A 15576-nucleotide genomic window follows, 5' to 3' on the forward strand; every position below is an offset into this window, starting at 1 on the left:
TTTAATTAAACATACCCGGAGCATAGCTTTCAAGGAAAAGAAATCGGTCGTTCTAAAATTTTTAATAACCAATCTTCGATATAATATTCGTTAATAAGTACTTACGATCATCTTCTGTCCGTCTGACAATACATTTATTTTGTAGTTGTAGAGCTAATTGGTTTTTGTTATTAAAATACTTTTCCCATTGAAGTTTTCAAACAGTCAAGTATACAAATAAAAATAAATGTTTGCGAGCCGATTATGGGGGGGGGGGGGGGTTGCAGAGCGGTTTTTTGCACAAGGAAAATATTCAATACTTTGACCTTATGACATGTTATGATCTTGACGAAGTCGGTGAGATTGGTTATTCTAAATAACCACAATCATTCGCGTAGTTCGCTTATCGTTGTCTGACGCTGAGGAAGATAATACGTATACAATTTTTCTTGATAAATAATTCCACTGATTGTGATGCAACATAAATTGCGTCGTGATTCTAAAAGAAACTGGTTTATTTACTTAACGAATTAATGAAGATAATTCGTCCAATTGCAGCACTTTAAAGTATTTGTTAATTGTTTCTTATACATATAAAACATTACTTCGGAAGGAAATTGTACGAAAAAACACCCTACACGATATAACAATTCGTTGTTTACTATTTTGTTTGTTTACCGGCTCACGGAGATTATCTCGTGTTTTTAATTGAATATGTTATATTAGACTTGCCAGTGCAATTTCCGCTGTGTAATTGTTATGGTACACGGGGTCTAGAATCGAAAATTTTCTTGTGTTCTGGTTACTGTATTATGTTATGTGACTATTTCTACGAACGCTTTTTTCGTATAAAAGACAATTTAGAACAATTTAGACAATTTGCTACAATTTACGGTGTAATTTAAGACGATAAAGCAAATCTTGTTATATAACGAACATTCTGAAATATCGTCACGAAATGATAGTCGATGCAGTCTAGTACTAGTTTGGTTATTTCGATATCACAGAAAAATTAATTTTTTTACGTTTTCAGATAACATTATTCAAATATATATTTCGTAAATGTAATGTAAGAAGTTATGTAACGTAAAGATTACAGAAGACTATGTAAATGTTATTATGTTATTTTACACTACATTGAAAGAAATTTTACTTCATGCTCGGAGCGCATAAAGCAATATGTATTCAATTTTGTATAAATCGATCATCTACCATATATTTCGTTTCAACGCGCATGCCAAGTATCCTTACGTATTTCGTTGTATTATTATTTTTAATATTCTTTGTATTTCTTTTTATTCTTACTTCGGTAACGATATATCTCAAATATTTTTCTTTCAAATGTTAACCGATTCGATTCATTACCGAACCTTTTGTCGAAAATTATAATATTCGAATAATCCAATTTGTAGAGAAATAACAATTGTTAACGATAGTTTCGATCATTGGACGAATAGGACCGCTACAATGTGTCTATATTTTAATGGTTTTCGATTTCCTTTTTTCCTTGAGTCGATCGTCGAAATTAGCCAACAGTGAATTGCGCTCGAAGTAGACGGCCGCGGGTTATTTGGATGTCTCTCTTGAGCGGCACGGAACGTCGCGTCGCCTCAGATCCAGGATATTGCGAACGATGGGATCAACGTACGGAAACAAAGCCGGCCACTTAGCGGCAAATTAGCGATAGCTCCGGACGCCACTGTCGCTCTTCATTACACCAGCACCCTTGCACACCCTTGGCATCCAGCGCCGACCGAGCATCTCGAGCATCTCCCCCTATACTTCCAGCGCTAACCCTCTTAACATCCTGCAGACAATGCAACCGCCTATCTTCCTCACTACATCTCGACCAATTAAATCTCCGCTATGACGAAAAATCCGTCTCCAATCACCGGTAATCGCTTAATTATTCCATGCCTCGACTACTCATTCTCTTCCACCTGTTTCTCCTCCTTTTTCTTCTTTTCTCCTTCTTCCTCTACATTTTTCCTTTCTTAAATATATTCCGTATCTGGCGAAAGAACATTTCCAACATTATCTTAAACAAAACATATACCGTATGAGGTATGCGAATGAATAGGGTTTGCGCCGCATACGCACTACGATATACTTTTGCAACTCGGTGAAGGATCTGAAACGTTCAAACGGACATTTCATACGTCAGAAATAATTGGTACTTGAAAAAGAAAACTTTGGAGTATCTTAAACAAGTTACTAGATGATCATAGAAAACGGAACGAAGTCATGGTCGCGATCGGCGTCGCGTATTTTGCATCGATATCTCTGCGATTTATTTCCAATTTCCGAGAGCTTGCACCGCCATGGCTTTCCTGCCCGCGGAAATTGAAGGAAACCGAAGAAGAAAAAGGGCGGAGGGTTTCGTGCTCGAAGCGTACCACTCCTACCCGAAAGTGGGATGACGGCTGGCCAGAAGGCTGGTAAAGAGTAGGGAGACTCGTGTATCAGACTCCATTGTTAAAGCTTGTTGAGAATATGCCAATAGTCTGGAATTCAATTTGACTTGCGAATCACGAACACCGTTTAATATACAGCAGACAAGGAGGTGGCGGAAACCGTATAGCTGCTTGTTTGGTAGATGACAAACCGGGCAAAACACAAACAGATGCATGAAGGAAGTTGCTTGCACGCGGAATGCTAATTCGATATTAATCTCAATGATAGCCTCATGAATACTCGGCCAAGGTGAACTTGATAATTTTAATTGATTTGTCGCGTTGTTTACCTGCTCTTTCAGAATATTTAGAATTTCGAACTTTTTCATTTAACAAAACTGCTATTGATATTCTCGGTAGTATTTCACATACGAGTTGAAACTTTCAAATTCCACTCGTTAGAAAATCATCGATTATCACGAATATACTTAATGCGATATCATACTTTTATTTCTGTTTTACGATGTAATACCTTTATAAAGTTCGTCGTTAATAGAGGATATCTTTTGAAATGGCGAAGATTTTTCGGATAGGAAAGTAAAGTACAATTACCCTCATCGTAGGTGTTATTACGATTTTTATAATTTTATTCTTTAAATATATTCTTTAAAAAATGTAGAATTCCAACAACAACAAATTCAATTCAAGATTACGCGTAACGAATTTGTGCAATGGTTACTACTGGAATGGTTATTGTTGGAATAAGATTCTGACGTTTTTCTAAGAGAATTTATCTTCTATTTTTATTCACTCCTTGTCGTAATTAGATTAGAATAGATTTTCATGCAGACTGCATCGAATTACTGGCATTAGCATCGTCTTTAAAGAAGTATTGCGCGTTTTCTAATGGACAGCGTAGCGATTATGTAATCGAACTAACTGATGAAACGTCTTTCAGATTTTATGCAAGAAATTAAAAGGTAAAAGGAATCTATTATTGAATAACTTGTAAGTAGTACGTGTCTGTGCATCGTATCGACAAATAACGAATACTAAAGCCGTGTAATTTATTCGGTACGATGCATCTTCCAGGCGAAGGAAAAATAGCTATGTACATACTTATTATTAGCTGAATCGAGTCTATCATCGAGAAAAAACTCTTGCGGAGATGAAAGGACTCGCGATATTTCTGATATTTTTTTCTTATATAAATCGAAATTTACTATTAAATTTTAATAAAATCTTCATAATCTAGGACGTCTGGGATAAATATAGAAAGAAGTAAGTGTTTATATCAAGAAATTAATAATATCTCGTAAATAATATCATTAATTATTTTGATGATTAAAAAATTATGTAACCGACTAACGTCTTTCATTTCTATCGAATAATATTATTAGGAGGAAAATGTTATTAAAAAAGCTAGTCGATATACGAAGACGAAGGAGAAATTAGCGCACGCGAACGAAAGAGGTACGATGCGACAAAGTCGGGTTCGTTCAAATTTGTTCCTACTCCGATGCCGTCATTAGTTGAGCTGAAGCGAAACATCCCTCGGGGAAATATACCTTAATAATAACTTAAGAGCGATCCTCTTTCTTTCTCTCTTCTTTCCCCCTTCTTCCAGTTTCTCTTTTTAACGTTTATCCCAACTAGCTTCTCACCTTTCGTTTCTTTCGTCTGCTAGTAAGTGCCTTCTCCATTTTCTTCCTTTTTTTATTAAATTCTTTCTCAACTTTCGACGGCTGTAACGTATTATTTACATTTCCGATAATTTTTACGGTATACGGTAATTTATGATGTAACACGATATATTAATTTTGTGGAAAATATGTGAGACGTAGTAAACGATAAGTTGATATTTCTTTCCCTTTCTGAACAAAATTCACCGTGCAGTTTTTTTCCCTCGGAATGATAATAAGATGATCGGCCTTGTCGCAGAAAGTGGAGCAGTTACGCAATTACGTAGCTAAGCATTCGAGAGCAAGTTAGAAATACAATATATATAATAATATTTTATGGAAATATTAATTAAGTGCAACGCTTAAGTTGATTATTAATTTAGTTTTATTTTAATTTTTTTTTATTTCAACGTGAGTTCTGACCGATTTAAAATATTTCGAGAGAAACTATTTCGATTAATCGAAATTCATACAATACAGTTGCTTTTTTTAGAGGCATCGTAAATGTAAGTTTTATTAGTATTTGGAGAAGCTTGATATGCTTCTGTAATTTATAAACTATATTACATTATATTTTCTTATCGTGTTAAAATTGGCGATTATCGCTAAACATAATTATACAGCAAAAAATATAGGCACTAGATCGAATGAAAATAATTCTAGCGATTTAATGGCTAAATATCATTTTTGAACGACTGGATATGATTGCTAAAACTTGTAGCAATTTTTCGTTTATTTAATGCTCCTTAAAAAAGAGGGAAAACATCTAAAACGTCTCGTTTGTGGAAGACTGACGTTCAATTTTCACGAATAGTCGCCAGGAGACGCGAGCATCTACTCTTTCCTTTCTCGTTTTTTAGTTGGAAATTAAAAGCAGCTGGATGCTGCCTCGTTCCGAGCCCGGAATTCCCGAGAGCAAAGTTTCTCAACAAAGGCTGGATTTCTTTCCTCGCTGTTCGCTTCTTAAACGCTGACATAATGTACGAGCTAAGTCCCTTGAATCACCCAAGAGATCAGGACATCCCGGTTTCATTGGCGGAACGTTCCTAAAATGAGAACGTAAATCCATACCATGCTGAAAAGCGATAATACGTCTTGTTTTTCAATACGTATTCCGAACGAAGATTTACAACCAATGAATTCATTTCTGTTGAGACAAAGATATTGTTCTCTAGGTATCTCTTCAAAATCTTCACTTTCTTGCTTACCGACCACAACGCTTATTAGCACTTTAACGCGAATTAACGACTCTGACTATCCAGCCGGTTCGATCGACAGCAGCCAAAATTTGTTGTTTCATCCTGAAAGGCTAATTTAACGTTTGCACCGGGCTAGTAGTCACGAAAGGCCAGCCAGACGAAACTTGAAAGTTTTGCGCACACCTAAATGGGAAAGAGAAATAACTTTGACTGAATTGAAGGCGACAAATTTGAGAAAGAGACACAGAGAGAGAAAGTAATCCTTTAATGATCCTGGACACACGAGTCGTAGAGAGGAAAGCTTCGCCTCCTATCGAAGACAGAAGAGGAAAGAAGAAAGGGGAAGGAAGGAAGAAGAAAGAGGAAAAAGGAAAGAGAAATGAGGAAAGAGGAAAGATGAAAGAGGAAGGAGAAAGAGGAGAAGGTGGCTGGCTCGGTCTGCAGGCATCTGCATAACAAAACGCGCAATTAATAAAGTTCCCGGTGTGGAGGGCGACCACAAAAGAGCATTTCGTCCTTTCACCGTGCTCCTGCAACCTTCCATCGCCTTCCTTTCTGTCCCGCCGTCCTTTCCCCCTTTTCGTCTTCACCCCTTCGCCGAAACGAAAATCGCATGGGTGGGGACAGAATGTAGGTTGGCGGAGTCAGAGGGGATCGTGGAAACAGGCAGACACCTAGCTCCGGGTTAAATAAGTCAGGCTTTGTAAGGAATCCTCCGTGAAACTTGGAAATCTTTGCTACGCGAAACTGTTGGCTACGTATTTTTAATATTTTACCGGATACCGGCTTTTCTGCGTTGTTTCCACTCGCTGGATTCGCGGAAGTGGGTTTATTTTCCAAGCTTTTCGGCAACTTTCAGCGAAACCGGGCCGCATCGACGATGATTTTTTCGTGAGGAATGGAGGATTAAATGTAGGACAGTAAGAGCTTTGAAACTAACAACAGATCTTTCTGAATTTTATTAAGAGATTGTTACCAATTCACAAATCTGATTTTCGCGGATTCTACCCAAAGTATGATGCTACCGATCGAGTTAGAGGAGCGAGTAGAGCAATAGCGGAATAGGCAGCAGTCGTGCAAGAGGACATTTTCACACTGCATCGGCTCTAACCGGGGCTTTCTTTTCATTAAAAGCCCAAGCAAACTTTCGAATGAAAATTCGCTTGGGGGTGTCTGAATTGAATTGCTTGTGCTACCGACCGCTCCCGTCCTCCCTTTCTACATTCTTTCTCTCTCTTTCCCTTTCTGCGAGTCATCGCGTCGTGTCGGTGCAATCCGAAAGTTTTCCCGCGCAAAATGCGAGTCGCATTATTTATCAAACGGGCGAGGAAGCAGCCGGCATCGGGCCGAGATTTTAACATTGGCTGCTATCGTGCAGTTGCCTCCTACGGTAAACAGTTTTCAGTCTTCGGTTGGCCAAAAGTCTGGCTAGTTAATATTTCAGACGACTTCGAGCTAACTTCATGCATACTTATGTCGCGACGCGTGACTTCACCCGCAACCAGGATACCACGCTCCCCGATCCACTCAGCTAGATTTCCGCGCTAGATTTTCCAATCACCGAATTTTACACCGATTCCTCCCGTTAGCTACGATTTCTCGATACAAAATCGTTCGCAAATAATCTCCCCGCGAGATTATTTTTACCAGTTACGGCGAACTGATTTTATTAACGCGGAACAGAGTCCTCTACGCTATTTTTCGACAGCTTCGTTTTCGCACTCCCGCACAATGTAATTCTTGTCCGTCGAACGTTACGTTCCACAATTTCTCGCTTGCTTTTTTTCTAAAATTCCCTTTCTGGCATCGATATATTCAATACACCTTCGCGGTGTAAATTCCGCAAGGGAAAGCGCTATTCAAAAGTGAACAACGACAATAACAACATAGGAGCATTGCACAAAGGTGACAAAGTTTGAAAATTGTATACGCACTCTTTCGGTATCGAAGTTTAAAAATTGTGGTACACACGCTATCAGTAGGGGAAGATAGAATAGTTCGGTAAACTTATTTCGTAGAATTAAACAATACCTTCATCAAAGCGATTAATTCCTTCGTGCACCGTTCCAGCTGCGTTCTTCATTAATTAAACGCATCGGTCGATGCGATTTTTGTGCCTCAACGTAAAATACTCGGGCAAAAAAAATGCACGCATCATATAATAAAAGAGAAATAATGGCCGCCTTTGGAAGCAATTATTACGGACTTGCAGAATTTTTTGCAGAAAAGGAAACATCGATAAATACGCGTGGATGTAGTCTAACGTCTTTTACAGACGTTAATAAAGAAAATGTCTTCTTTGTGAAGCTATCGAAGGGTATAAAATGGAAGAAACGTTTGTTCGTGGTGATTTCTTCCGGTAATAAACACGACAGTTTTTGCTTCCTTCTTCTTACTCTTTTGCAGAACTGATTAATTCTTGAATATTCAGATATCGTAGACCGTATGCAATAAGTATTTTGTGATTATACAACGTTCTACTATCTTGTTCCGTTATTAATTGCTTCCGACTGAAACAAAGGCCACGTAAATATAACTCGGAATTGTTTTACGCGAGATAATAGAAATAAGACAATCTAGATGTTGGCAATAAGTTGAAAGATTTCTGCTGTTTTTTAAGGGACAATCGTTCTTTATAGATATCGTGTCCGTTATTTCCTTATCATCGTGTTTCCTTGGCAGCTTCAGAGGATGCGTAATTCTACGAAATTTTATCTGCATTCCTTTCTACGACGATTCTATAAAAAAATGCACCATCATTGTGCAAACGTAAATCATCTGTATTGCGTAGGCGTAACCTTTCGAACTTGATCGTAAGATTTTACACGTACTTTCGAATCAACCGAAAGAATTTATCTAATGAAGTAGAAAAATATATGAAATATTCTTCATTTTTCTCTTTCTTTTCCTTTTAAATGGGTCGTCGTATCGGTTTCGTAGAAAAGTCAGTTTTCCAAGAAATCGATTTCTGATAGGTAGTTTGTTTGTAAAAAGGTAAAAAATGTTTTTTTAAAATGTGGGCAAATACGATCTGTTCCTACATTTCTAGGTAGATATACAGTTTGGTAGTCGATCTCGGTGCTTATAAAAGAACATTCGCACGCGGTTGCAAACACGCGCGATCACGCGCATACAGGGCAACGTTTCAACCGGAAAACTGACAGGGTGCCGTGATCGATCGGCTCATCAAACATCATGCCATATTGTTGACTGAATCCCTTTTGCGGGGCTGCGAAGCTGGACGAGCTGAAGCGAGAAGAAGAACCAAGAGGAAGGAAAAGAGCCAGCTAGAGTGTCTATTTTTATTACGTGGTTTAACCTGACGGCGATTGCGCGAACCGGAGACTGATGGCGTTTTTATATACACCTGCGAAGAGATAAGGGAAACTACGAAAAGATCGTGTATCCGCCGGAAATTAATATGGATCCCCGTCCCATTCTCCTCTCTTTCTCCGAGAACTTTTTGGAAAACAGGTAAGGGCGTTGCTCGCGCAAATATCCAGTCGTTCGGAAAATTCGTAGACTTTTTGACAATTGATTTGTTCCATCCTATCCTACATATTATATATTTTATAAGAATCAAAGAGAATCGTCGTAACAATTGTTTAATTAACTATAAATATATTTCGTATTTTCCTTTTACCTAATTTATTCGGTTGTGTAGGGAAAGAGTGATCAATTGCAAGTTCGAACAATAGGAGATTGATGAAGGGCCCGTTTGATTTTGCGGTTTATCCATCATCTAACATCGATGCACTAAGCGTTCAAAATAGAAAAGGTGGAGATTTAAGGGAACTCTTGGTATCTTTTCGGTTAAGCGGGATCGATACTTTCAATGGCAGAAAAAAAACAATCTTTTCCCGTAAATATAAATTACGTATAAACGCGATCAAAATCTTCCGTACTGTAAATCAAATATTATGAACGATAATCTGTGAACTAACTTTTTATTTTGATAAACTGTTTGTTTACAGAAGATTAAAACTGCCGTAAACATTACGCTTCTCCTTGTTATTTTTCCCCAAATAAAAAAATTCAAATAATGAAGAACGTAATATTTTCATAAGTTCTTGGAGTTAATCAGAGTGATTTTAGAGAATTTTTCTTGCTCCCCGTCGGTGTACGTACGATTTTTGTTGGCGTGTTTCCGCGATGCAGCCAGGAATAAAATAATAAATTATTGAAGCTATGTTATGTCGCGTCCTTGGTCGTTGGAGGTAAACAGTCTCCGGTCGCGGAAATTGAACAATTTTTCTGCATTTTGTTTACCAGTTGCTATTCTCCTTCCGTTCTTTCTTTCTGCTAGCCTAGCTTCGAGTCATTTGCATTGTTAACAAGCACGTTATATGCACCCTGTTCGCGTACCAAGTAAATATGCCCTGATTAGAAAATGCAAGTCATTCTCTCTTTCGTAGTTTGAAAATCGTAACTTCTATGTATATGTATATATAGAGAATAATGGTATTTCACTGATTTATCGTAATATGCGCATGGAAGTGTAAATATTTTTGGAAATAACGGAGCATAAATCAATCCGGTAAACGCGTCTCTGGGAGATACGATACAACGCGCGCATCTCGTATGATGACAATCGGAGGATTTTTTAAGCGACGATAGTGAAAAAAACTGTAGAAACACGAGAGCGTTGCGCGTTTACATCCTGTTGAAAAACTTTGTATTTCGGTAAAATGTTCGATATAATACATATTTCTCTGGCGATATGCGGTCCATCCCCGCCAACGAAGGTCCTATCTGGTCGCATCAAATATTACGGCTCGTGTAAACACTGCAGGGTGGTAATTAAAGCCAGGTCCTTCTCGAATTATAAACATCGAACCAGGGTAAATTCGCCGTAGGTGAAAACCCAGCTAGCGCATTTCCCAAATTCGCTTACACGAATGTGCACTGTGTGTCATCCTTTGGCTATTACAAAATTCCCATCAAAATTAGCTACAGTGTCGCAAAGATATTATCCCATCAATTCAAACACCTTAAAAAATTTTGATCTTATCGCATACATTATACGTATATCGATATATATACAGAAAAAAATTTATTTTGGTAAATGCGATTATACGCACGAATTCGGAGAAAATTTCAATGATGAAAGTAAATATGTGTTTTTATCGTTGTTTGTTATCTATCTCGCGTTTCGGTTGTAAATACGTACGCGACTTAAGTGAACTCAGTCGTGACACGTGATGAATTTGTAGTGTTGCAATATTATCAAAAATTTATCCAATTAATTTACACAGTTTTAAATAGTTTTTAATTTATTTCGTAGTATTACGGAATCTCTTTCGGCAATCTATCTAAGCATTCCCAAGGTTATTGAACTGAACCAATTTCGATACGTATTTATATTTGAAAATTCTAAACAATTGTGACGCAAACATTTGTTGTAAAAGAAACTTAGCAAGTAAGTATTTAGGATTAAATTGTACAAGCTCATTTCGAACTCCAGTCCAAGCACCCATAGAATTCGAGAATCTATGTACTTATAAACACTAATTACTGATACACATAGTAATTGGAAAGTATGTACATAATACGCACGCAATATCGTAGACTTGATTCGAGACAAAATAGCCGTCTACAATTTTGAAGTGGTTTCTTTAAGTATAGGAAATGAAACATTGTCTCTTAGCAAGTAAAATTTTTCTATTAAGACCGACTTGGATTCCCGTTAAACTTGACTCCATCGTTAGTATCCATGTTCCAATGATCTGTTAACTTACTTTTTCTCAATAATGCCAGAAGAAGAAGAAGAAGCAGAAGAAGAAGAAGAAGAAGAAGAAGAAGAAGAAGGAGAAACGAGGAGGCACGTTGTCAAGCTCATTGCCAAGATCCATTTATTCATTGCCTTCAATTCCATCCATCATCTTCCTAACCCGATGTTTGAACAATTGGCTTGGTCAATCTGCCGTCTCCGAGAGCCATTAAGTAGGATTACTATTCGTACTACATATACATACTACACACTATCGATTCGGTGCCCCTCTAGAGATATCTCTCAGTATAGGTTGCGTAACGTCACACTACTTATTTGCAAGAGTTTCTTGTGCGTCACGCTCGTTGCCATGAAAAGGAAGTTCAAGGCTTAATTTGACAAGATGTGACAAACGACGCCAGTCCAGAAAGGGTAAAAATGCTCGGTACAGTCGGCTAGAAGATTGGTATTACATATTTATAGGAGACTCAGCATTGCCTGCTAAAAAATGTCCCGCCATTTCGCACCGACTTCAACTTATTCGTCATTTCTCTTTGTCGACCACTTTGCCGCGCACCCTTGAAAAATGATTGTACTGTCAAAAACGCCGTCTACCGCGCCCGTCACCTGCGTCTCGACTCATAATTCTCCTTTATAAGGAAAATTATCATCACTTGTGCTCCACTCCAATTCCACTCTCATTTTGTATATCGAATAACCAAATTGAACTCGCGGTGCTTTTGTAATACCAATTTCACCATCCGATTGATATTTAACGACCTGCGATTATTCCGCAAGCCCGTCCCTTCGCACTTCCCTCTGAAAGAAGCCATAAATTACGTATTATCGATTCGCGATAACTTAAAATAGTAACATGTACTAATACGTGCTATAAACAGATCAGAATAATTAATACACTTGGATACTTCATTTTCTCTTTTTTCTTTGAAAGATTTTTTCAAGTTATCTTCCCACTATTATCGGTACTTGTTCTTTACCAGAAATTACAAATAATCTATACATAGTGCACCGTTAATTGTATTAATAATGTTAATTAATACTATTAATCGCACCATGAATTATAGCGAAATATCTGCAAAATTGAATAATTACGTTACACTGCATTTGCAGCAAAGCATGATATATGCTACAATATTAAATTAGTCGATAATAATATTCTTTGCAAATTTTCCATCAAATTCATCTTAAAATATTCTAATTTTTACGTCTAATTTAGAAATCGTTTATTCAGGCGATTTACATGCAATTTCGTGAAATAGAAATTAATTATTATACCGTTAACGAAGCCTCGTAGATCAGAGGTGTGTTAAAGTTCACCACAAATTCACGAACTCTACTTACAGATGAGATACCTTTTTGCCACGAAGGCAACAGGTTGCATACCGAGAGCAGAGATCACGAACTTGCTAAAGGTCGAGCTCCGTGACATAAGTTCACAAATTGTCTTCATTTGCTTACAAAACGTCGGAGGCAAGTTCAAAAAAATCGCCTGAATTTGCAGGCTGGAATCTTGGAAAGTATAATGATCGATGCTAGAAAAATTTTCTTGTGAATTTTATTAAGAATTGTTCAATGTTCGTTAATCTAGATATATTTGAATATCTGATATGAAATAATATGTATATTAATAATACGAAAGTGAAAAAAATGCGAATGGATTTGGTCTGGAATTAGCGGTGGAAGTTGACATTTTAAGATGAAGAAGAAAATATAAAAATATTCAAACTATTTCAGACATAAAGTTTTGGTAAAAAAATTTTAATAGATCGCTGATAAGAATTAACGAATTAATTAATTAATTAATTGATTGTTCAAACGAAAAGACGAGTAGCCATTGGAGCCACGTTTGGCCAATAAGTAAAACTATTTGAATAAACAACGGTCCTATAGAGGACGTTGGTCGAGTTCATAATGATATAGCAAATTTTTTACGAAACAAATATAATATCGAAGAAACGCTGACTCACTCAAGATAAGACCGCTTCCTCGCTCTGACGTTAAACGATGTAAAAAGACGCACGTGTGACATGGAAGAGATTATGAAACGAAATTTTTAAACGCAACACATATACAGGATGGTTGGTAACTGGTGGTACAAGCGGAAAGGGGGCGATTCTACGCGAAAAAAGAAGTCGAAAATATAGAATAAAAATTTTTTTCTTTTGTTTTTTTTTTTTAATTTTTCCATCGAGACAACGATCTACAGTAAGATCCGTTATAACGAGACGTGATAAAGTGCACGCGTACCGAGCGAAAATTCAAAGTCGATTTTCTCGAAAACAAAGCCTCAAACGAAAAATTTTTATTCTATATTTTCGATTTCTTTTTTCGCGTAGAATCACCCCCTTTCCGCTTGTACTACCAGTTGCCAACCACCCTGTATACACATAATTATCTGTCGTAGAGTACCATAAAGTTGAAGATTCATGGATTTGAGCAAAATATGTTACATATTTGTACATAAAGAATTCCATTTGCTTTCCGAAGGGTCACCCTGTATATACGAACAATCATAGCCGATAAGTTTGCAGTTTGCTTATTTTATTTATTTACAAATTCTAGCTAAGATGTAATATACCAGTTATACACGAGTAAGATAAACAAGACGTTGAAAACTATTTTCCCCTTTCTCTCTTTGAAGTTATTTAAAACAGACTATTTTTCTGGGATTAAAAATGAGAAATTTATCGGCAGGTATCTTATGAACGTGTCAATTAATTTGTTTAACAGTGCAGCGGTATCGCGCGATTCGACGAATCTGCGATTCGCCTTAGCATTTTCATGGGAGGAGTACAGGGCGAAGCAGCTTATTAACAAAGTTAAATTAAGCAAAGTTTCTGACTCTGATTACCTATGGCCCGCGTCACACGGGCCGGTTTTAGTTTGCTCGACAAGCTTGTTTCTCGCTGGTCAGATAAGCCGGCCAGCTTCACCGTATTATTTCCAAAAGTTTTATGGAATCGGTTTTTACTTATGCCGTCTATCGACGAATAAATATTTAAACGATCAACAGGACAGAATGATATCTCTGCCCCAGCAGTGGTATAATTCTGACGATATCGTATAGGCACAATTGCCAATCGAGCATGTTCCAATGAAAAATGACTTCGATCACGTTGAACGCCGCGGGCACGCGACAGTTCATTCATTGACTACTGTATGTATTTAATCAAGCCGAATCGAATCGGTTCATACGAATTAAGCGATAAATAATATGGTAGAATGTTGCGTAGTCGCTCAATTCGTTGGAACGTATATGTTTATTCCGTCAACCGGTGAAAAACGGACGGTCTTACACGATTAATGAATTTTAATGAGACTCGACGTTTGCCAATTCGTTTATTTTCATACAAGTAATTTATGCGAGTATCAACTCTATCGCCAAGTTGCTTCATACATCTATTTTCTTTGTGATCCGCATGATTCCCAATAATCTGTGAATTATTACAACTACTATACAACTATACGCCAAACTACAAATTATAGAACGCAGATAGATCTTTTGTATTTCTTTTGTTTTAGTTAATCTGATCGCATGCGAATGATCTTTCGTTTTACGTCATTGTACTTGTTAATTTAATCTACTTTTATCATTGATTTGAAAATTAGATTTATGAAATTAACATTTCAAGCTAAAGATATGGAGTTTTTAGGAATTAAACTCAACGATCGATCGATCATTCGATCGTCTTGAGAATGAATAAATTTCGAAAAGAATTATTGACAGAAATTACATTATACGTAATTTATCAAGGTTCGGATACTGTAAAAAATATTAATTAATATAACTGAAATCTGGCTGAATTTTTTTGTGCTTTTATAGCTCGAGGATACTGATTAGTCATTAAACACCAATATCCAATAAAATAAGAGATCGGATTATTTTCAATCGACAATTACGTGAACAGCCGAACGAATTTGTGTTAGAACGTTCTAACGTGCCGTTTTCCGTCAAAGATATCGGTAGCTCCGTAAGGGGATCAGGCAACGTGAACTATGAGCTCTATGCGTTAGTACTTCGTCGTAATACCGTAAATTGATGACTACTGCATTTGTGTCCATCGGGATGCCGTGTATAAACCAAATCCCCCGGGGAGTTGATGGCAAGCCAAAGAGAATTTCATTACCGGCCAACGAATTATAATGCGGTTTGTATGCATACGCAAATGTTAAACTTCCTCCTTTTTCCTTTCTGTTGTATTTGTAACCGAATTCGTGACGTGCATTTCACAACGATAAAATCGCTAATTTACAAATTTGTCAACTTTTGCACAGAAAATATTTATATTAGTTTTAACAATTCTCACATGAATGAATCATATGGTTTCGCTTAATTTTTTTTTTTTGTCTCAAGTATCAGATGTTTTAAAAAGCCAAATATTGTATTTTCTACAAGCCTGAGGATTGAAAAATTCTGGCCGTGCATTGGTAGTCGTTTGGATATCCGTTTTCATATTGTATATATATATATATATATATATATATATATATATATATATATATATATATATATAATTCGAACTGTGTATTTTTACTATTCTGCCTATGTTATCGTTAGTTTCATCAGAACCTGTCGATACAGAATCTTGTAT

At 36.9% G+C, this 15576-nt stretch overlaps 1 long non-coding RNA gene across 1 annotated transcript in view; it reads right to left on the reverse strand.

The window, feature by feature from the left end:
• Positions 1–3140: 3140 nt before the first annotated feature.
• The window catches only part of LOC126872962 (uncharacterized), a 78658-nt gene continuing 66222 nt past the window's right edge, over positions 3141–15576 (reverse strand). The window contains exons 3-4 of the long non-coding RNA XR_007692270.1: positions 5263–5436; positions 3141–5100 (exon numbers count right to left, since the gene is read on the reverse strand). This is a non-coding gene — a long non-coding RNA (uncharacterized LOC126872962). The remainder of the gene's footprint in view (positions 5101–5262; positions 5437–15576) is intronic.

Source organism: Bombus huntii, chromosome 14 (genome assembly GCF_024542735.1).
Source record: "Bombus huntii isolate Logan2020A chromosome 14, iyBomHunt1.1, whole genome shotgun sequence".
In the NCBI taxonomy this organism is placed as follows: domain Eukaryota; kingdom Metazoa; phylum Arthropoda; class Insecta; order Hymenoptera; family Apidae; genus Bombus; species Bombus huntii.